The sequence below is a fragment of the Pocillopora verrucosa genome, chromosome 14, assembly GCF_036669915.1.
Source record: "Pocillopora verrucosa isolate sample1 chromosome 14, ASM3666991v2, whole genome shotgun sequence".
NCBI classification, from domain to species: domain Eukaryota; kingdom Metazoa; phylum Cnidaria; class Anthozoa; order Scleractinia; family Pocilloporidae; genus Pocillopora; species Pocillopora verrucosa.
Window position 1 is genome coordinate 16,958,581 of NC_089325.1, and position 23,456 is coordinate 16,982,036.

Genomic DNA, 23,456 nt, shown 5'->3' on the forward strand with positions numbered 1-23,456 from the left:
GGTACTTTCCGGTAATGAGCTGCAACTTGTCAGTATACTGCAGAATTATGTATTTTTTTAAGGTAATAAAAGCCGATTTCATCGACAACAGGACATAGACCTTTAAGAGATAATTTAAAAACTATACAGTTGTTTCTTTTTGTTTCAAAACTTAATGTTTTGGATGTGAATTTAACGTTTTCTTACCAGCTAATTCCCATCACTCATTTCCTTTATTTTTATAGACGCAGTTTTAAAAAATATTATCTACAATTCAGGAATGGTATGAGGGTATAGCGACGATCGACCTGTTCTTTTGATCCACCCAAGTAAAGAATAACCCTAAAAATTTTTACCTCAAAAATATTTTCACTATTCGGCTGAAATTTAAAGTCTTACAGACACTATAAGATATGCATCATGTTAGCCATTTTTTTTTTCTTTGATGCGGGAGATGTAATCGTGAAAAATCAAACGTGGTTGAAAAGGAAATCCGCGTACCAACGGAGCGGAAACAATTGTTGACTTTTCAGATTGTTTTGCTGACAAGAACGTGATCAACTATCTGTTTATTACATATAACCTGTCTTGTAAAGCCGCGAGAGAATTTCAAGGAATTTTAACCGAAGGAGGAAATAATAACATATAGATGTCGCAAATTTTCCCTCGGGAATATCACGTGTGGAGATTAGGATCAAAATATTAAATTGCTACTTCAATTCTAATTCCCAAAGAAGTGAATTTTTTTTTTATGAGTTAAATTTATGAAAACAACTCCAATTTCATTTCCGTTGCAATTACAAGTCTTTTTAATGGTCTCTACGGCTCTCTACAGTCGTCCATGCGAAGTCTATTCTCATTTCAAGCTAATTTTGTTGAGATAAACCTTTCCATAACTTCTGCATCGTTTTCGTGACTGCTTTCAAGAGATATTTCAGTGTACTTTCAACACTCTCTCGATCTATGTCGATGAAAGAGGCGCTCTTTTGGAGCGAGTCAGGCGAGTAAGTGTTTTTCTAACCTCACCATAGTAACAGGTTTGACAGCTACGTTAGGACGCGTCCCAGGTGCAAAAGTTCACTTTCTTCTCCTTCTCTCTGATAAAAATCTACTTTTAACGCATTTGGCTGTCAGAAATAAACCAACTGTCACGAGAACTGTCTTGAGGTTTTGTGGTAATGCAAATAGTAGGCATTTTTTAAACTGAGTTTCGGATTTAAGCGCAATCGAAACTAAGCATTTTGTTACCGTCACCTCAAGGTACATGTAAAATTTAAAGCGGGGGAGCATTTAGGATGGACAAACGAACACCACGTGCTTCAAAAAGGAATAGGTAAATATGTAAACAAATAAGAATGATGGAGAAACACACAAACACAAAAGATCAGTTTTATTTAAAAGCTCGCAATGATTTAGAGTGCAAGAGAGTGTGTCAGAGGGTCAGCGATGAACGACGAGGCTTAAAAAACATCGCTACCAAAAGCTAATTCTTCCGTTGATGTAATCACCTTCTTCTTGTTACCATAAGGCTTGGCATTTCTGTTCAGACACTGCAATGTGCTAGTTCTTTTCTTGCGCTAAATAATTAAGCTATCCAGCCCTGCTAAACAAAATGACCTGTGGAAGCGACGCAAAACTAGAGCAGAATGGAAGACGTTGTCATCCTAAACTATACCCTAAACAAAAAGCTGCGTAGCAATTCCTTACACACTAGCTAAGTCTATTGATTGATCAAAAAATTCTTTTAGAACTTTAGAAGAAAGCTTTGCAGGATAAAGCATATCTTGTGAGAATTCAAATCCCAAATTCCTCCGCTGTGTCGGTGGAGATGTAAATAAATTGATCGTCTTTGAAAATCGGAATTCTTAAACCTGCGGTTCCAACATTATCTTCCGCACAATAAACTCTCCCCAATATAAAGGTAAAATCCTTCTTAAGTTGATTTTACCTGTAACAAAAAGTAGAATTGGCTTTCATAAGTGCGTTTGGATCGATTCTTCCTTCGCTAATGGGTGCGCGTAGAGATCCTTCATCTTCATTCGATATATCAGTGATTAATGCTTCTTTTTTTTTAATTCACTCTGAAATCATTTTCAAATACTATTTGATAAATCTGCTTAGCTACGGTCTCGCGGGCAATATCCCCGCACATGACTAAACTCTCATAAAAAATAACTTTCATGTTTTTCAAATACTTTAACTTTTGTAGGGCCTCCACAGGAGTCGATTTTAAGATGTTCCAAAACCACCTGATGGTAACCCAAATATTTGGCACAAATACGCCCCCAAGAAGACTTCATTAGCACAATTAAGCAAACGCCTGCGTCAGGTAAATTTTATGATAGGCTTGGGATCCATCTAATTGTAAAAGAAAGGGATAATTTTAGCTCCTAATTCACAACATCTATTTTTGCTCGGGTAATTTACTTAGTGACTATGACTTCCTGCGTAGCTCAGGGATGTCTCGAGTAAATATAAAGACTTTGTTAATTAACTTAAAATAAAATGAATATTGCTTTGCCTCCTTTAAAACTTCTCAGCTTTCCTTCATATCTTTACAATTTGAGACAATTGAAAGGCATTTAAGACTGTGAAAAGGATTTTTTCATAAGCGGGACATTTAAAGCCTGTTTCAAAAGGGAGTGGAAAAGACTTGGACTTCCATACAGTCTTCTACAGAAATAGATAAAAATAAAATTATTTTTAACAAGGCAATAACGAAGCATCGGAAAGTTAAGCCGGAAACTGGATCTTCGTATCTTTACTAAGTCTTGTTTGGATAAGAAGAAGCCAAGAAGGCTTGATTCAAGGAAATGCTCGCTCTAATTTCTATTCAAGACTTAGGAAAGCTTAAAGTAGTTATGGCTTCATCATTCCAGTTAAAAAGACTTGAGGGCCTAAAATGAGAGAATTGATGCACAGCGTGTGGGAATTTATTCTTTGAGATCGTTTCGACAGAAGCAATGCTGAGGTCAAACTTGCCAAAACTAAAATCAATTTTGCATTAAGTTAAGTCCAATCGACGCTGACATGCTGTGCACTGATGTATAGGATATCTTGGTAGCAGACTGAACTAATAATAACGCTCTTGATATGAATTTATGCACTGAAGAGGCTTTCAGCAAAACTGAAAGGCGTAATCTCTAGGATACGTTACAAATGAAGATCTGGAATTCATTAAAGAAGAGCGTCTATCTTTAATTTGGACGGACACAAAAGAACACATTTACCTTTATCTAGTCAGAATCTTTTTGTTGATTATTAAACCTATATGAAAGATGGAATCACAGTTCTCTCAACGTCGGCACTCGTGAACTATGCTGATAATCAAACATTCTCTCGAGGAAAGAAAACCCACTCGTTATTGCATAGTGAACAATTTTTGGGACGAAATAAGTGGCTACGTGCATAATACAATAAAATGCCAATGTCTATTTAAAAAATAAACGATATTGAGTATATTGAGGTATAAAAGTACGCTGAAAGTTTGAAAAGCACGAGAGAAACGGAAGAGATGCTGAAGGCGCGGCCGAGAGCAACCTGCTTCTGCTCCCCACATATTCAAACTACATTGATGCGCACAGCTAAAGCCATGAACCATTTGAGTTATAGCATCGCAGTCAAATTCTGTGCAAGAAAAAAAAATAACTGTTTTTCAGCATTTTTGTCAGGCTCACTTGATAATCGCTTGCTACCCGATAAACTATGAATAACAGATAGGCAAAGATGACCAAGAATTATTTCGAGACCAAAGCTTTTTTCAGAGAACTGCTAAGGGACCCAAAGTTGTTGTTTAGAAGCGAAGTACATATGAATTTCTTTCGCGTACAAGACCTGCGTAGCAGAGTCACTATGCTTGAATCGTTGTTTACTAGACTTCACGACCAGAAAACTGGGTCGTACTGTATTGAAAATTTTAAGATTTTGACATGAAATCTTCCATTGGAAAATACTTTAAGGAAATATCGACACTTTAAAAGATATTTACCGTTCCAAAGACGAGTTCAATCTTTCAAAAGCCTCACTTGAAGTCGGCAAGTTCAGTTTTCATTTTCCAGCCATTACGCACTATGCGTTTGGAAATCGAAAAACCTTTTAACTCCAAAGCTAATTTCGTCGCTATCAAGAGCTAACCGTCCATTGTTTTCCGAATCGCTTCTTATTTAGCATATTCACTTTCATTTTGAGCTCCATAGGGTCTATCTCAATCGATATGGGGCGGAAACGCATCTTCAAAGTCTCGAGACTCGCGACTAAACTGTAAGGGAACTTTGCCGAAACGTGCGAGTACCCACGTCATCATATTGACGCAGGTCTTGCCCCTCTAACGATTTTGACCATGATAGCTTAATAATTAGACGGGCCAAACGCGCGCGCTATTTTATAATTCCTGCTAATATCTATTCAGGTTGGAAGTTTGCCAAAAACGTTTCTTTACGCACGAGATAATCTTTTGTTTTCCATATGTTCAGTCGTTTATGTACGAAATAAAAAGACTTTCTAACCCTACTGGAATCTTTTGAAAATGCATTTATTTGGAAAAGTAATTCGTTTAATTTGCCATATAAAAAGCGATCAAGCATTAAATTGTGGTTTTAACTCATAGAGATATCGAAACTACATGGAGTTTCAACCCCCTACTAGGTCTGTCTGAGAGTTTATTCAAGTTTCTCTCGTTTTGTGGTATAAGATCTCGAAAACTGTGAACTAATTGAAACGGAAGAAAACTAATTTCCTTAACATTACGTATTTTGACTGGTTTCAGATCTAAAGACGAATTAAAAAGCGAGTTAATATGCAACAGCTGCTATTTGGAGTTAACGTAATTTATTATACCGTCCGTGAAGGGTGATTCACAAAATTCACACCACCCATTCTTGGCAAACTCTTATTCGTTGCTCTAAAGCACCCCACTAATCTAAATACACATATAAACCAAAACAAGGAAAGATGTTCCCGTAATTTGGGTTTGAGTAAGCCGAAGAGTGGAATGAAAACATTTTACATCGTTGCAAAAATACCAACCTACCAGCGATAAGAAGGTAAAAATTCAAATATAAAAAACGTTTCTTTTTTAAATCTGAAGTAACTTAAAGGAAGTTGAACAGATTGTCTTCGAGTTGCCGAATTCCCAACCTTCCAGGAACACAAATTTTCACAGTTCATTTTTTCTTTTTTGAGAGGAAGCTGAATGATTTGGATACTTAAAAAAACAAACGATAAAACCTTTAAAATCGTTAAAAGAGCCTATTGACATATCTAAAATTTATTACATATCTTCGAAAAAGAGTGGACTATACTTTCTTTACAGAAAAAAAGCGGCAAGTCAATAGATCTGTTGAAAACAGTGTGTTGTTCGTAATATTTCAATACAAAGGTGGTCAACATATTTCAGTTTTTCCCACCCCATCTTTGCGTATATTTTGTTGAAATTTAAGAGAAAATGTTGATTTATAGATATTTCAGAGCATGAGTGATCCAATTTCTTTTGGTCACTCAAACCAGTACATTGAAAACGTAGGAAGTTACTTAAAACCAGGGAATTAAAGCCAACTGGTAGCATATTTGAATAATTTCGTCACCCACTGCATGATGAAAATACATCTGCCTTTTATCTTAAAGCACAAATGCACCTGGCGTTCTTTTCTTTTTTTTTCCTGAATGAATAATGTTGTGCTTCTGGTACAAAACTTGTGCGATACGACTTACTTTGCTTATCTATGTGATATTATGAAAATGTTTTGGCTTTGCGAACAGAATCTCGAACATTTTATTGAATCAACATCAAATATCTTGTTAAGCGATATTAAGAACGATGTAGAATAGAAAGAAACACTGAACAGTTCATAACAATTCGCCCAGTCTCCTCTCGGAGTCGACACAAAAGGTTTCAAATTCGTTTGCAATTTAGAATGGACAATATCGGAAATTTAGAATGAAAAATATCGGAGCTCGCACGACGAATTATTGCATGACATGTTGGGCTGATTTTATTCATGATCAGCCCTCGGCCGGATGCCCAAGTTGTGTATTGAGTTGTAAAATACCGCCTGCTTAAAATCCACAGAAAACAATATTACTAGAATCACTTTTTTTTAGGCAAGTTGCACACCTTTATTTATCATACGTCACCTGTGTGGCATCCTGAATTAATTCCAGATATTTTGAAACGTCATGGCAATAAAAGGAGAAAGTTGATAGCAGCAAAAACAGAGAATTAACATGAATAGAAAGTTTAGATTAGATGGGATTGCCTTGGTATATCAACACTAATGGCTACCACCAACGACAGACGAAAAGGATTGTAAGACAATGCTCTACTGCCACACCGACACAAAGACATGCAGGCAAAGACGCATGCATTAGCAACAACAGCAGTGCGCTTAGACCTCAATGTCAATTCCGAGAGGACCAAGGACATTAAGATGGATGTCAAAGAAATTTCCCCTTGTTTTTGCCCTGACATAATCTCCAACAATGAGCTGCACAGAAGAACCAGCAGTTCTAGAAAGGAAGATGGAGATGGATCGCAGGCCGCTTGCTGCGAATGCCACCAGCAGCCCCGCCCACAATCGCCCAACAATGGACTCCCGACAGCCGACGAAAGAGAGGCTACTCCAAGGAAACCTGGAGGAGAACCATAGAAAAGAAAATAAGGGATGAAGGTTAGACAAGAAAACAGCTTTACCAACTGGCAACCGAGAAAAATCATATGGCGTTCTTTGATCGAGGCTTACGTGCATAGACGCGCGAAGAGGACGAACTAACTAATTAACCACTAGATGAATTCGGTTCTCCACTATGTTAAAATTTTTCCACTTTTTTTTATCACGCCAACACTCTGTGAGGTGCACAGGACAATGCCGTCATCGGGTGAAACTGACAACTGGTGCAAAATACGGATAATCTTGCATCGATTCTATCTCGCAACTTCAAAAAGCGCCGGCTTGGTTAACCGAAGGACTTTACCTTTTGTTCTTCATGTTTACAAATATTTGCTTAGGGTTTAGGGTTATGGTTATTAACATCACAGCCGATCTAAACTATCAGTTGAAATCTATTGATTGATAAAGATTTTACAACCACAAAACAAAAGGGACTCAAAAAATACATAAAGGTATACTGCAAATAGTATCTGCCTAGAAAATTTGGTTTTGATTTAATGAAAATCTAATTGCATTTTGACTGTTATGCAATTTGATTTTTGATCACATCAGCAACTATGTTGCACACTTTATCCATTCTTTTTTGCATTTTAAAAGTCAATTTGACATTCATGAATTTAAATTTTAAGGAAGGTTCTACTTGGTTTATTACTGAAACTATTAACTCTTTAACCTGTAAGAGTGATTGGCATATAACTTCTCCTACATTATCACCTCCACATCACACATTAAAGAAGGGAATTGATCATCAACTAGAAGGCGCTTGATCGTTAAAAAAATTCTCTTTGTCAGCACTTTTGGAAATTTATGGGGATCATTATGGAGTATATAAATACTGATGGTCAGGTTTAAAGGGTCAGTGAAGTCAGGTTGTGTGTTTATCAGCATGGCTAGAATCTGATGAAGCATAAAGAATCGTGGTTATCATTCAAGAGTTATTTCAGGAACAGACCTCACTTCTATCAATTACCTGCTTAATAACCCACGCAGAAAGTTGGAAGAGCAAGAGAAGAGTTTGTGATTCACGACCCGGAGGCGAGTGATTTACAGACTTTTCTCCTGTTCCCCCAACATCCCAGGGGGGTTATTACGCAGGTAAACTTATAGTAAGTGCATTCTAGAACTTTTTTAAAATAAACTTCAATTTTCAATGGTTTTACAGTCGAAAATGGTTTTTTCTTCCATCCTTCAGATTCACACTGTTCGAGATCCTAACATTCTTTGTCAGGTGATTTTCTTTTCTGGTTTTCTAATGAAGAAAAAAGAATGAAGCAAAGAATCGATAGGCTCGTTAATAGGAGGAAAATAATCCGCAGCTTACATAAAACCCTCGTCTTGTATAAGCCGTGGCTTATAAAAATGGGAATGAACCGATGAGTTCACGTCTTATGTAAGTTGCCGCTTGTACATGCCGTGGATAATTTTCCTACATAAATATCTCCAATGATTATCTTCTATCATTCGATCGCTGTTTCATTATCTCGCGCCGTATCTTATCAATAGACTATTTATCATCAGTACAGCTGATAAACACTTCATATCTGATTCGCCAAGTAAATGTGCCAAGTAATAGTTATGTCTAAACAAGACGGTCCTACCGTTTGCGCAGATATTAGTTTGTTGAATCTATTTGACGATAACTTTTAAAATCTTACAATTAAACTCAGAACATTTTTTTCAATATCTGATAGATAGACATCTCATAGTTTTTTTAACATCAGTCGACAAGATACTTGACAATATGTGGTAAGATATCTCATAATTTTTTCAGCATCAACCTAAAAGGTATTTGGGAGATGGTTATACTGAGCTACATGTATAATGAAATTGTACAGAAATGATTTAAGCACTGAATCAGCGATTTTTTACAGAGGCAGTAATTTTATTGGCGCCGTATGAACTTTGAGCGCTTATTAATGATAATGTCCTTGAGTCCGACAATAAAATTCTCTTCTGAAATGTTATCATTTGGAGGGAGGAGTTTTTTAGAGATTTTTGTGGTGGAAGGAAAAAATGTAAGATCCCTTGAACCATCTACCGCAAAACATATGGTTAAAGAGAGGACAAATAGAACTGATTGAAAGATTTCGAAATTTCTGACTATATTCCGATCGGACTCAACAATCGATGTTTTATACTCCTATTGTAAACAACCTGAGTTGTACAAAATGAACGATGCCGGTGAGAACTCTTCAATCTACAATATCTAAGAATCTTTGGCAGTTCACTACCTTTTTCTTTACTGAAGTGAAAAAACGGTTATTATGATTTGAGGGTTGTATCCACATTTTTATGTAAAGATATGCATCTGACTAATAACAAATTGTACTGAACGGTTTTCCGAAAGCTGAGGTCTACAATAGTATGTAAGTAACAAGAGACTGAATGACGTCGACGGATGCATATTTTAGCGATGATAATGGTCAGTCTTGTGTCACATAGCGACAGCAGGCAGCGTTTATCTTCTTGTTCTTTTGGAGGAATTTTTTTTGATAAATCATGCCGAAAACGAACTTCCAACCATTCAGGAGTGGGTTGCTGTGAAAGTACGTCAAGTAACAGCGTAAATATTGTAATATTCTTCTCTCTCGGCAAGTCTCCAAATTACCGCTCTCCAATAGAGTCTGTCTATGCAATGGTTACAACAATTAAACGAAGACAAACCCGTGAAAGTACTAGAAAGCTTTTTCATTTATCACTCTATTACGTTGTCGTTAAAGAACTCCTACAAAGCAAGTAAATTAATCATAGATTAGTTTTTAACGCGGTTTGCCGGAGACAAACAACTTTTATCTTAATTGTGTCAAAAGGAAGCATTGATAGCCCTTGTAACAATACGGAAAGAAATAATAAGCAATTATTGGGTAGCTCTTTATCGCAAAGAGCTTATTAAACGCTCCATATGTACTTAAGATCACAATATATCGTCAAAAATTCGTGGGCGACCTCACAGACGCCTCTAATAGATTTTATTGTATCTGTTCTCAAACAAACCACACTCATTGCAATTAGAACGTGGCCGAGACGAGACGATCCGAAAATCAGAGCAAAACCAAGGTTTGTGTCCTACAGAAACAATTTTTTGGTTGGGTCAGCGTCGAAAAAATATTTGAGACCTATAGCTACACATTTAGATCTTACAGTTACGTAATTTGGATTTTCTACTATTCTTTAAAACTGACTTGAATTCAGTTTATGAAAATTTCGAGAACGTCTCAAAACGTAAGAAATTCTTTCCACGTCTTTTCTCACAAAACACAAGATTTTCTCGTTTACCTTCTATTTTTTCATTTTTTTCCAAAACATAAGGCGAAAAATGCGATTACAAGGCAAAAACGAAGGGCGGTTACTGCTCCTCAGAACTGGTAGAAAAATAGAAAGTTCTGTTATTTATTGGAATTTTCCAGACCAATCAGTTAATCTAGATATGATCTTCAAAGTTATTCATTTCTAAAGAATAGCTTTGAGCTGCGTCGGGTGGCAAGAGATATAATTCGTTGACGATAGAATAAAAATTGTTCAAGGGGAATGAATTGCCGCCTTTATCAAATTCGAACCTATACCCTTCGTTGAGAGCGAAGGGAGCATCCTCTGGTAATCTTGAATTGTCTTTTCGATTTTGCTCGAATTATTTCAAAATTATGGGAAACTCTCCCAAAAAGGCCTTATAATTCTTGATTGATTGAATTGCCCGTCATTTAGGATAAAAAATTACGGAAAGTAGTTCAAGGAAACCAAAGAAGTTCTTAGACAGCTCACTAAACTTTCTTCCCCTGTTGAAATGCGTATGCATCTCAGAATAGCTTCTTTCAATTTTTTGTTGAAAAGACCTCAATCAGCTGATCAGTTGAGCCTAACGATACTCTTCAAGGAAAAAATTTTATATTGAAAAAAATTCACTTTCGTCATTATCGTCGTTTTTCTATTCAAACATTGGAATAAATGCTCTCTATTAGCGATTCTTAAGTTTTTTTTTTCAGCAATTTTTGCGTGGTTACCGATTGGAGAAACAGATGGTTTGGTGTTATGAAAACATTATAGATCTGATGTTTTCCGAACCTCGAAGCTCGAAAAGGGAAAATTAATAATTTATGGAACGAGGAAAAAAAACTAAAAGGTAGTTTCTTAACGCATTGGGTGGAAATGTTTTAGCCGCACGTTTCAGTTCCATACTCCACTTTTTTTCGATGTATTTTACAAAAGCTACACTTAACTCGCGAATAACAAGCTTTTGTTTCCAAAGGCAAAACGTAAAGCTACAATCAGATTTGAGTGGGTAATAAAGAAATGAAATTCGAAAAACCGTAAGCGTTTATTTTCGATTACTTATCGGTTACAATTGAATTTAAGGATAGTTTTTTTTGGATTTTGTGGATCGTCTTAGAGAGTATTTTATAATATAAAAGAGTTCAGTGCTGCGGATCAACTTACTGTTTCTCTTTCCAATGTCAACAAGACAACACATCAGTAAGAGCTGATACGGAATAAGCCGGCGAAAAGTCATGGAACATAAAAAGATACTCGATAAAAGAAAGTAGTCACAGATTTAAGACGAGGTTCTGTCCACACAAGAGTCTACCTTTCTTTGGAATTGCTTCTTTCTTTTCTTAGTTTTCCCAACTCTCCACACTAATCTGGCCTTCTGATGTCCAAACGAGAAGAAATTTGATGAGGAACCAGTCATTATTTATTTCCTGGGGATAGTGGGTGGGGTTGGGGGGGAGCCATATACTTCTCAGGGGAATGGAGGGGAGATCAGTCGTCATTTAACAGAATATAGCTGGGGGACTAAAGAGATTGAGTGTTTTGCTCTTAACTCATTCTTCCCCCTTTAGGAACCTGGCCACATAGGCTGAGGTATTCTGATAGAGTTAATCATTCTTATTGCAATGGAGTGTAGATCACATGTATTTAAAGCTAAAATTTGGTTTTTAAGTATTTGCTCCTACCCTTATCCAGTTGAAAGCATTATATAATTTTTTCGGTTAATCGTTCGCTCTGAGTTTAACGATATTTCTCTGTCAGCTTTTCATTTCCCCGTATTCTTACGTCTTTCTCATACCTGGCTTTTCTTTTTTCTAGCAGGTTAAGATGTGACTTTTATTACAAAATTCATGACTATTAAAAGTATCTCGATTATTTATCGCCCACTGATTGTATTTCCAGATGGATAAACAGCTACTCTGGCTTTGTATCCTGGCCTGCCTTCTGTTCCAGGCCTCTTCCATACCCGTCTCGGAGAGCGAAGTTACTCGGGAGCGACGTTCGCCATGTTCATCAGGAGGCTGCAGTTTTCTGAAGAAAGTGAAGTTTTCGAGGCGTAAAAGACCAGGAAGACCAGGAAGAAGACGACCTAATCGCTTCAGGGGTTCCAGAGAGTAAGTCACGTTGACGAAACTTGAAAAAAAAAAATAGCGCTACTTCAGAATCAAAAACCCTTCGGGAGTCTGTCATCACCTTTATACCATTTACCATATACTATGAGGTTCTGGTTGACATTATTTCTGTTCGCTCAACCCTTTAACTCCTGGAAGAGATTAACTTGTAAATGTTTTGCTTTTAATTCATACATTATCCAGCAACCTGGTAATGAAAATATTCAAAATTATAAGTCTCTTAGAGAGTTTCAAGGGGAGAATTTAGAAAATTGACTGCCAATAAGGAGGTGTCGTTAGAATTTTACAGAGCCTTAAGGGGGATTAAGTCAATTGTATTGTTTCACAACAAATCATCGACGACGTCAAAATATAATAGAGCAAAAAAATGGCGCACAAGGTACAGCCGAGTGAGTTACTGATGCTCTTACCACAATTTCTGTACAGACCCACTGCACTTAAGAATCAATCGGTTTTATATGATAAAAAAAAATAAATGTTGCTAACAACGACGTCATCTATGTATCTGTTATACAATAGATCATATGTTATAACCAATCAAAATACGCACCTTATTATGTAAACTGTGATAGATCCTAGGCAACGACCAATCACAGCGCGTGTACTACTTGTTTAACAGTAAAGTGACGTGTTTTCGTCTGTCCTTTCATCAGGTGGGGATTGCCAGACGATGACTTGACTGATATCATTGGATATAACGACCAGCAGAAATCCATCGATAATTAATTTAGCTTAACAGTTTCAGAATATTCCACTCTCATCTGATAGCACTGTAGAATAGATCTCTGTGTACTAATATCATATTATTCTGTAGCCTAATTTCGCACTGTAAAGCATGAGTTGTTCACTTCTTTTTAAACATAGAAGTCTTCGTTTTATTAGAAGCTGAATAAAAGTTGTATCCTTAATCAAGCTGCTTTGCAATGTTACTTTTAACTGAGAGTAATACTTTGAATTTGGTCCATATGAGTTAGGTTTGAATTGGTTATAAAAAGACTGATAATTGAAAATGGTTCAGTCTTATTTTTAGTACGAAATGAATATATATTTGGTTTTTGGATGGTTTCAGATTGGAGAATACATTTGTGCTCAGATATATCTAAACAAGCCGACTGTAGTTAATTCGTTTTTAAAACTATTTCGACTAATTTACATTGTTTCTTAATAATTTTAAAGTCTTCGATCTGTTGAAAACAAATGTAAATATATCTCAAAGTTTTAGAGCTCGATACAGCACGAAAAATTTATTGCATCGCTGAGATCCTTGTGTTTGTGTGAAAAATCAACATTGACCTTGGCATTAGTTAGTATTGTTCTAGAAAGCCTACTCGAAAAGGTTTTTAATCATGCTGCCTCAAAGGATCCAGTTTGAAATTTGTAATGAACGGAAGCTATCATCAATCAATGATTGAAATTCCCCCCAAAAAACGGTTTAGCTCGCTTTGCCCCGACGCTTTGCCGCATCAGCCTTTCAGCAAAAACTCCAATTACAGTCCGAAATGTCTTCCAACTTTCCTTGATTTTCGCGTGCTCTCCTCTTGTGGGCAATTTGTAATTTAGTCAACACTTGCGTGTAACTTTTCCCTGTTATTAGTTAAAGATCCGGTTTTGACGTGGTGTTGGCAAAATGGGTGGTTGTTGAAATAAGCCAAGTGAACGAGTCCCTTATAAAAAGTTTGGCTTTGAATTTCTGTGGGAAAAGGGAGTAGAGAAAGTGGAGTAAAAAGGGAATCTTTTGAAACAATAAAGATCCTTCCCTAAACTGGCGACTAAACTTGAAAACTTACTTTCGTGGCAAAATAATTTCATTATTGAAAGATTACATCCTGAAAATTCAACAAAGGTGACACTCATATTATCAGAGGGATGTCGATCTGAAATTGTTTTTTCCTTCATAGAGATTTGTATGACTTGGGGCATGAATGATATTTAACGGTACGTGACATGCTATATTTCCTTAAAATTCGAAGTTAAATGAAGCTCTGAAAGATTGCGAAATCTATTTCTGACTGTGAACTCGATTACAAGAAAGCACTGGTTTAGTTCTTGAAAATTAATTAATTAATTTTCCTTATCGGCATTATCAAACGCTGGTGAACTACAGACTGTTAAAATATCTGAAGCCAGCACCAAATAATAATCATTTTTTATCATGTTTTCAAATTAATTGTATTAGATCCCAAGAGAGACTGAAAAATAACCGTCAGACGGTAATATAGTCAATATGCCTCGAGCTCTGAAAAAAATGGACCTAAACGAGTTGGTTCCTCCAAACATTTTTCTATTCAGATTCTCTTAAAAATGCTGTAACTTTCATTGGGGGAAAAAAGACGATTATTTTTAATACGAAGATACGCGAGAAAAACTGAAAGAAGGGAGACTCACACTCATATATATTCAATATTTTGATCAAAGTCTTAAGTCTGTCTTCATGTTTTAAAAGCTTTTCATTGAATTTTCACCTCTAAATATAAAAATGTTCTTGTGTCAGTCCTTTTGATAATATTAACATCACACCTATGCCTGATATCCCCCCCCCGCCTCATTTGCTATGAATTCATGGAATATTCTCTACATTTGTCTTCCGCATCGAAACTGAGGAAGTGGTCCATTGAAAATTTATTTCGCATAGTTAATGGTGTTATTTCCAAACTTTGTAATTTCCTGAAGCTAAACGTTCACGCCTAGAGTGTTTAAATCGAATTGAAGCGGGGCGGTGCACAGAAAAACCATTCTCTCCTCCCACGGCAGGTGAAAACTACACTCAAGAAATTAACCTGTTTACTGATATTCAATAATAAAGATGTTTCTGGAATTTTTAGTAACAATTTTTATCCTTAAAAGGTTTCAAGATCTAACCTACATTAAGACGAATATACACAAAAACATGTCTGTACTTAGCTATTTTGTTTCGCATTCAGATCACGTCGTAGCGTAAAGATATTCCCACTCCATTTTTTTTTTCTGTTCTTTGGTGTATGCATGTGAATCGTGTCCTGTTTCGTTTTAAATTATGTAGTATATTTTTCATTCTATGTGGCTTGAGGCGAAGATAATTTTAATTAAGCAAAGAAAACTTTACCGTTGGAAGCCATGAAATAATTATGATGTTAGCATCATTTTGCTAGGAACAAAAACACAACTGAACGCATAAATATTTGAATAATGGACATGTTTGTGACGCCGAGATCTCGAAATACAGCCGTGTTTGTCGAATTATCTGAAGTAACTGATTAAATCTATTTTAAGAAACTATGTTCTATATGTGTATATCTCTTTGAAATAGAGAATTGTCAGACAGAGCGATATTTTTATTGTTGATACACAGAGAAAATATCCATTTGTTTATCATTTTATCATGCCTTCTTAAAAAAGGGCGTCATCATTGCCGATGCTTCCAACTAAGATATGATCTTTTCTCAATATTTGTCAGGGAGGATAAAAACCTATATTTTGATACAGTCAGTAAATACCTGTCTGAGGAAGCTGATAAGTCTGATCTTATTATTAAGATAATTATGATTGTAGGATAAAGAATACAACGTATATTTTTATATCATTTTTTTTCTTTCATCCGGTTCTCAATGTCATAGTTTTCTATTTAGAGCAGTAAAGAAGTACGCGGCTATTATACTCAGACAGATCTTTTTGTCTTTTTTTCTCAAGACACAAAAACCCTTGATCAAAATTTACCTTGGTTAAACCTGTAAGTATGACGGTCAGAACCCGAATTTAATGGAGTTTTTTCGGACATATTCTCTAAATCAGATTGTTTAGCTGCAGATTGTAAAGCATATGATGCTATTAGATTCACGAATCCTTGTGGTCTCCTAAAATATTAGTGAATTTCAGCAAGAGGTTGGCGTCAAAGCTAAAAATGACCTAAGATTTTATTTACTCCTCCTGTTATCCTGGAGCGGCTCTTTAGGAAATGGAAAAAATCAATTCCTTGTGACGGCGATTGCAAATATTTTCTACCTAACGCAAAACTATCCGAAAGGAGAACGCTTTCAGCCGTTTTCTATTAGCATGATTAACCTCTCTATTAAAAGCTTAAACCATCAATTAGTTGTAATCTATGAATTTAGAGAGACCTTGACATATCAGTGCTGTTAAAAACGGGCTCTAATAATTGAACTGCGTGCGTTATTTTGGTCAACAATATCCATATCGTTTCATTTCCTGATAGCTGCTATTGTATCTGTATAAGTTTAGCCTCAGGCTACGCAGGAACTAACTCACGTTTTGTTCCTTACGTTAAGTGAGCGGCACCATTATAAGGAAACTAATAATTGCTGCCGATAACATAGTTTTCAAGGATCACCTTTAAAGATATTCCATTAAGTTAACTAGCACCCCGTATTGAGCAAGTAATTAAATTTTATGAGCCAATGAAAGCCCATCGGTGATTCGATTGATTTTATTGAAGGAAGTCCACCAGGTAAGGAGGCGACTGTTTTCTATTTTGTGTGGTCTGCAAAACCAATCTTCTGATGAAAGGTTCTTCAATGAAAAAGCGATGCTCATTTCCGCTTCAGTAATCTATGCGGAAAGATTAGCTTAAAACCGGCTTGTATGTACCATTTTTTATTACTTTGTTTCACACAAGGCGTTTAAAGGCTTCTCCTTGGATCTCAAATTAACGTACGTATGAGGGCTGACTTATTTACACACGTTTTATTTAGCTTGACATATACACTGACTTAAACTTGCATTTTATATGGTTTGTGTGTGATTTCCGAGTGTAATAACTTAATCTTCGTTTGATATTTGTGGGATGTGAAGTTAGGGTGATTCGTTTCTCTCTTTTGCTTAATTTACCGATTGACGTTAAAATTGTTCATATTCCATTTTATCTTACAGTACTTCTTATCACACTTTTTGAGCTCAAAAAGAATCGAAAATACTTTAAAAGATTTTTGTTATCAACGGCAGGTGATAATGAGCTAAATCCTTATAAAACGGAAAATTTTCGACCAATTTGGAAAATGGTCTTCGCCGGTTTATTGACTGCGGGTCTTTTTCCGTTCTTACTTACAACATGAATCACGAATTTTAAGTTCTTGGTGTAATAATCGTTTCTCTTACCTTGGATCAATAAAGCAGGCCTGTTAGTTCAAAAGAATAAATATAGAGTACTTCACCGCTGGAAAGGTTGCTGGGCTATTGGAGTGACTCCACAGGAGTTTAGATAGCTCACTCTGCTTCTATATTTACACATCTTACTGATTTTGAATCAGACGTTTAAGAAATTTGCTGACTGAGTTAGTAAAAAATGCCTAAAGCTAAATAGATTAGGCTTTCTTTTATCGTTCTTCTATCACTTCTATCAGTTTGGAAAGAAAGAGTTTAATGTGAACCGAGCTAATTTGATGATCCCTCCAAGAAATGCTTTCAAATAAAAGAGTGGTTGAACGGGCTGGCATTGAAGTTCAAATCAGCCTTTGTCTTGGGGCAATTTGAACAAAACCGGCTATACGCGCTGACTGCTGTTAATACATTAGACTATAGCATGATAGAAACAACAAGGATTACACCTTGATACGATTAAATTTCCTAGCAGAAGCCCTTTGAATCACACAAATTAAAGAATGTGGGCTGGTTTCCTGGGTACTCTAAAAGTTCGATAAAATGTGTTAAAATCGTAAGAAAGCGCTTCATGCGGTTTGTGAGTGCTAGGATTAGTTTAGTAAGGTTAGGCAATTGTTTACAAAATGGCGGGATACTTTTTTCGTGCAGTCCGCTTCCCAGGACTCAAATCATGTGAAAGGTACGATCAGAGAATAAATTTGATCGAATTCGAGTAATTTGTCATTGAAAAAGTTTGATGGCTCAATTGAAGCGCGTTAATTTCTTTCTTTATTTTATTTTCCAAAATCTGCCATAAAAACGTGTGTTTTGTTTTCTCAGGCTTTCTTAGAATACTTAGATATCTCTGCAGCAGTCGTGGGAAAATGTCAGATGCATTGTCAGAAAGTTTTTTTGATACCTCTCTGACAACTGATTTACTGCGTATTCCAGTTGTGACAAGTCTACTCTTTTTTATATACATTTGCCTAGTGCGTTCATTACACATTTCCAGGACTTAGAAGTTTCTGGAAAAATCGTTATCATGATATATTTTGGGTTAGGTTCATGATTGTGTCTTCGTCTCAACAAAAGGCGTTCCACAGTCTTTCCAAAGCTGTTTTCAAGTCGAAATTTCCGAGCAAGCTAGGCGGGAAGTAGAGCCAGGTCTTCCCAAATTGATTGAATGAATTGAGTTAGGCACCTAACTTTTCAAGTGCTTCATTCAAGGTATCAGTGCGTTCGGCTCATGAAAAATTCGGCGTTTGACACCCGCCTGTGAGATACTTAGCATCCTACGCACGTTTCTTCTAATCTCAGCTCCTCCGTGTAATAAAAAGAAGCATGTTGATCGTCAGTTAAACTTGTAGTCGGCCTTTCCTTCATTTATCAATTTTTTATCTTGAGAATTTGCCCAATAATTCTTATTCGTATCCTGCTTTGAAAACTTACACTCGTTTAAGATTTTAAACCATTACCAGCATCATCTGGCTTCATGTATGTAACCGTTGCAAATCACGGTAGTGGAATCCTTCAACTGATAATTCAATTAGGCTTAAAGATTTCCATTTTCCCCGTCTAACCTCCGTCGCACTTACAAGAATTCAGGTCTCTGAACAGTCTGTTTCCGATGTGCTATAAATTGGAAGCAGCATTTACAGGAGGAAGTTAAAACATTAGGGATAACTCGTAGAGTATCATTATTCACCAGGAAAACTTTTTAATTGGCTCATCAAAGCTATGATGCTGCGAATTATTTGACATTAACACCGTTGTAAAGTGTTGTTCTGTATGATCTAAAAAGGTATTTCATTTCTCTTTTCCTCGCCAGGGAGAGTAACATGGGATTCTGGTCGCTCATTTTCCTTAACGTTTCTTTAATTTTGATGACTACCACTGGAGAATTGTTAGGAAAAGAAAGCGAAAAGCCATGGGATTGGGCTCAAAGGCGTGCGCTTGAACTCAAGGACCTCAGTGAACGCAGACCGTGTATCTCGTGGCAATGCAGGAGAAACATGTTGCTACAAAAAAATACCTTTCTAAACTTCCTCAGAGGTGGCGGGTCCACAGATAAGAAATCCAGTGTATACGGTGCAAAGGAAGAAGAGCCTTGCATTAGTTGGGAATGTAGACGAAAACGACGGGAAGTCAATGGTGTCCCACCACAGGATGGACCCAAACCAGGACCAGAAGACATCCCGTGCCTTACAAGAGACTGCCGAACTGGAAAGAGAAGCACTGTCGAAGATTCTGGTCCGATGAGAAAACTCCGCATCGCTCGCTCAGTTCCTGCCGAACCCCAAAACCAACCAGGCTGTCTCTCTTGGTTCTGTCAGAATGGGAAACGACAGGCGGAATAAATTCCAATAGGTAAGGAGAAAGCTGGGTTGGGGCATCAAAAGGGAGCTTGGAGTTTTAAGAAGTGAAGTATAGGCCTTGAAACCCTGACCCTGTTTGAGACAAGATCCGTTCTTCACTTTCCTATCTAGAACAAATGGATGTAAATTATGAAATATGGCCTTTATGGACCACTTCTAACATATCCATACTGCATATTTAACAGTTATTCCATGTGCACGTGTTGGATGTGAGATCAAATGCAAGAACCAATCAGGAATTCGGAATACAATATCCGAGGCTCAGAATTTGTTGAAATTAGATCATAAAAATTCCCCCCCCCCCCTCTCATATGTAAACCACTCTTTTCGAAAGTCTGAAATCGGCAGTCTTAATTCTGTCAGCGACTCAAGACATAAATTCAAATAAAAAGAACCAAGAGAATATTCTCTTTGACGAATAAGGCAATAATTTAACACCCCTGCAGTATGGCCTTGAGATCAAAGTCTCAAACGTATGTTTATAACTCATTCAACCGACAACGAAACTTAGCCAACATGTGCCTCTCTATACAATGTTACGATAAAAAACTCTCTCGAATTTTTTTTTTTTTTTGATTGGCCTGATCGTGCAAAAGCTTTTTAATCAATGATTGAATTTGGTTTTATCCGACTTCTTAAACTATTTACGTTAAAAGGGATTTATTATATATAATATCTGCGCGGCACAACGCAACGTAATGTGAAGAAGCTCCCTTATCTACTTTACGCAGACAAATCTGCAAACTCTTGAACACCTCGTAAACTACGGAGAAGCATCTGACAGGACTTTGAACTCAAACTATATGAGCTAATTGGCTGGTGTGCAGCCCTATTCTCAAGAAGAAAAATACTCATAAACACTCGGCGCCACATAAAAGTGAAAATTCTCAAGCGATTGCGATAACTGCTTAGCAATCCAATGCCCTGCCCACATACGACTGACATAGCAAAGTTTTATCCAGATGACGGGAACCTCGACAAGGGGCTACAGAATAGTTTTGATTATCGGAAAACTATTTGGGTCAACAATATCCTTTTGCGTAGCTTTTAATTTCTATAACAGATCGCCAAAAGGGGAGAACAACTCACGTCAAAGATAGATGGCCAGGCTGCTAAGCAAGATTCAAAATGGCGACCAACGAAACGAACTTTGCCCCATTTGAACAAATACTTCACCGTGGCCAAAAGGTCTAAAGAAGCTGAAAATGCGCTCAGTGTCATATTCGTATATAAATTTTTTAAGATGGGGATGAAATTATATTATATGGGTATACTCATTGTTTTAACTAACACTATTTTCCTATCCACAGATTTGAAGTCAACACAGCTGGCCACCTTGAGAATCTTCCCCAAGTACTCTAGTAAAATAGAATCGCTTATTATGAATTAATCACTTATAGCTAGTAAAAAAAATTAGGAGGAACCAAACACACGTGAGAGAGACGCTGTCAATCTGTTATTTTATCCTAACTGAAAAAAGCAGGCTAATGACTTGTGTGTTTTTATCTTTACTTTATATTATCATAGCGGAAATTGCTCAAAACGTTTTTAGCTTATTGTGCACTTATGATAAATAAAATTCAAGCATTATGATGATCACGATGGTTTTCCTTTGCCTTTTTTCTGATCTGTTAGGTGGCAACTTGAGAAGAATTCCATTTTAAAAACGAAAGGAGAGCTCCCCACCCAAAGTCCCAATTTGCACCTCATTAATGTTCTTAGGAAGCCTTTGGGATTTGTCAGAAAGCCACAGTTATTCAGCAATGAGGATTTATATAGATCAAAATACAACCATTAATTATGACTGGCATTTCAACTGATTTGGGATTGACTTTCCAATTACGTAACGAATATGAATTTCCATGATTCATGGTCGCCTCCGTAAACTTTCCCGTGACAAAGTCTTGTAATTTGTCTGAGTCGAGGTCTTGCTCTAGTTCTCTGAGGTCTTGTATTAGGCCTTAGTCTTGTACTGGGTCTAGGTCTTGTACTAGTTCTAAGTCTTGTTTTAGGTTTAGGTCTTGTACTAGTTCTAGGTCTTGATCTTGGTCTGAGTCTTGTTCTAGGTCTAGGTCACGCATTAGGTCTAGGTCTTGTACTAGATCTAAGTCTTGTACTAGTTCTGGGTCTTGCACTGGGTCTAGGTCTTGTACTAGGTCTAGGTCTTGTACTAGTTCTGGGTCTTGTACTACGTCTAGGTTTTACACAAAGTCTAGGTCTTGTACTACTTCTGGGTCTTGAACTAGGTCTAGGTCTTGCACCAGGTCTAGGTCTTGTTCTAGGTCTTGGTATTGTACTAGCTCTAGGTCTTGTACTATGTCTAGGTCTTGTTCTAGGTCTAGATCTTGTACTAGTTCTATGTTTTGTACTAGGTCTAGGTCTTGCATTAGTTCTTGGTCTTGTTCTAGGTCTAGGTCTTGTTCTAGGTCTAGGTCTTGTTCTGGTTCTAGTTCCAGGTCTAGGTCTTCGGAACTAGGTCTAGTTCTAGGTCTTATCCTAGTTGTAGGTCAAGGTCCTGTTCTAGGTCTAGGTCTTATACTGGCTCTAGGTCCAGGTCTAGGTCTTGTACTAGTTCTAAGTCTAGGTCTAGATCTTCCACTAGTTTTAGGTCTAGGTCCAGGTCGATTTAGGTCTAGGTATAGATCTAAGTTTAGGTCTTAGACCAGTTCTAGTTCTCGGTCTTGAACTATTTCTAGTTCTAGTCGAGAGAATATAAACAGTTTATTTTCCGTTGTTCCAGTTCTGATTCTAGTTCTAGTTCTAGCTCTAGATCAAAGTGTTATACTGGTTCTAGGTGTAGGTCTTGTTGCTTATTGCTAAACCTCCGGGAAAAAATGAGAAAAGGCGAAACTTGTCTAATTAATGGATATTTCCCAATTTCAAATGCAAAATCAAAACAAACATTAGATAGGAATTGATTGAACACAAATACAGGCAGAGGAGACTCTTTAAATCAACGTATGTAAAATTCTGTTGTTACTTTTTACTTTTCACGGAAACTCCAACTGTTAGCATCTACGTGAAGTATTCGACCCAGTTCCCCGTCGAAATATTTCAAACCTGAGAGATTTAGAAAGTAAAAAAAGGACAGAATTTTATTTTTTTTTCAGATTTCCATTTCGTTTTAGTACGAAGTCAAAAAAATTCCGACATTTCTAACATAACCAACAATAATACTCTTATCTTAATACGTTGTAGCTTTCTTTTCCTAAAGTTGGTTTGATTTGTGGAGGTAAGTTGATGCCTCCGCAATGGAATTCACTTAGGACTGAAAAAGCATCGATGAAAATAATCCTGTAAGGCTGAATGTCGAGTAATGACAATTATCAAAGATAATTACCGGTAATTTATCACCAGATACATCGCTGAGAAAGATGTACGATGTGGGTTCTTATTCATTTAGTAAGGAGTCTAGCACAAGAAAAATGATGAATTTTCAACTTGGTAGTGGAGTGAAAAATAATTCATTTTTGTCGTGTCTAGAGCGTGTAATGAGTTCTCACCTTATTGAAATCTTTTAAAAGAAATTGTAAGATTAAAGTTTTCTTGTATCATCGATTAACATCCGCCTTTTCTAACATTAATTTCATTTTTGTACTTGCGAAATTGATTTCAACCATGTTCCATGCTGTGAATTTCGACCTCGGTGATGACTTCTTACACAGAAGGTTAGTAATATCATTTCCTTTTGACTATGTTTAAGGGAATGTGTATCACTCTTCAACTCAGCAAAGTGAAAAATATTTATAAATCTAGGAATTCTCAATAAACTTTGTCACAACCTCTTTTGCTCTCAACAGAACTCTTTTTAAATTGCACTCTTTAAATATCACGTAGAAAAATCAGTGATGAAATTGATTTGAAATGATGATATTGAACACTTATTAAAATCTAAGATATTTCTAACTCCGGATGCCTCGATAAATCTATTACCTTCACCCTTTTGTAGCGTTACAGTCCGCCTATCAGAA

At 36.6% G+C, this 23,456-nt stretch overlaps 3 long non-coding RNA genes across 3 annotated transcripts; 2 read left to right on the forward strand and 1 right to left on the reverse strand.

Annotated features, from left to right (window-relative positions):
* Positions 1–1,356: 1,356 nt before the first annotated feature.
* Positions 1,357–4,274, reverse strand: LOC136278015 (uncharacterized). Its single transcript, XR_010716163.1, has 2 exons — positions 3,968–4,274; positions 1,357–3,606 (listed from the first exon to the last, which is right to left on the reverse strand). It is a non-coding gene; the product is annotated as an uncharacterized lncRNA (long non-coding RNA).
* A 5,298-nt stretch (positions 4,275–9,572) lies between these two features.
* LOC131772650 (uncharacterized) lies at positions 9,573–12,952 on the forward strand. Its single transcript, XR_009339270.2, has 3 exons — positions 9,573–9,701; positions 11,811–12,022; positions 12,694–12,952. It is a non-coding gene; the product is annotated as an uncharacterized lncRNA (long non-coding RNA).
* A 3,576-nt stretch (positions 12,953–16,528) lies between these two features.
* On the forward strand, positions 16,529–21,081 carry LOC131772644 (uncharacterized). Its single transcript, XR_009339269.2, has 3 exons — positions 16,529–16,684; positions 18,939–19,477; positions 20,796–21,081. It is a non-coding gene; the product is annotated as an uncharacterized lncRNA (long non-coding RNA).
* The last annotated feature ends 2,375 nt before the right edge of the window (positions 21,082–23,456 follow it).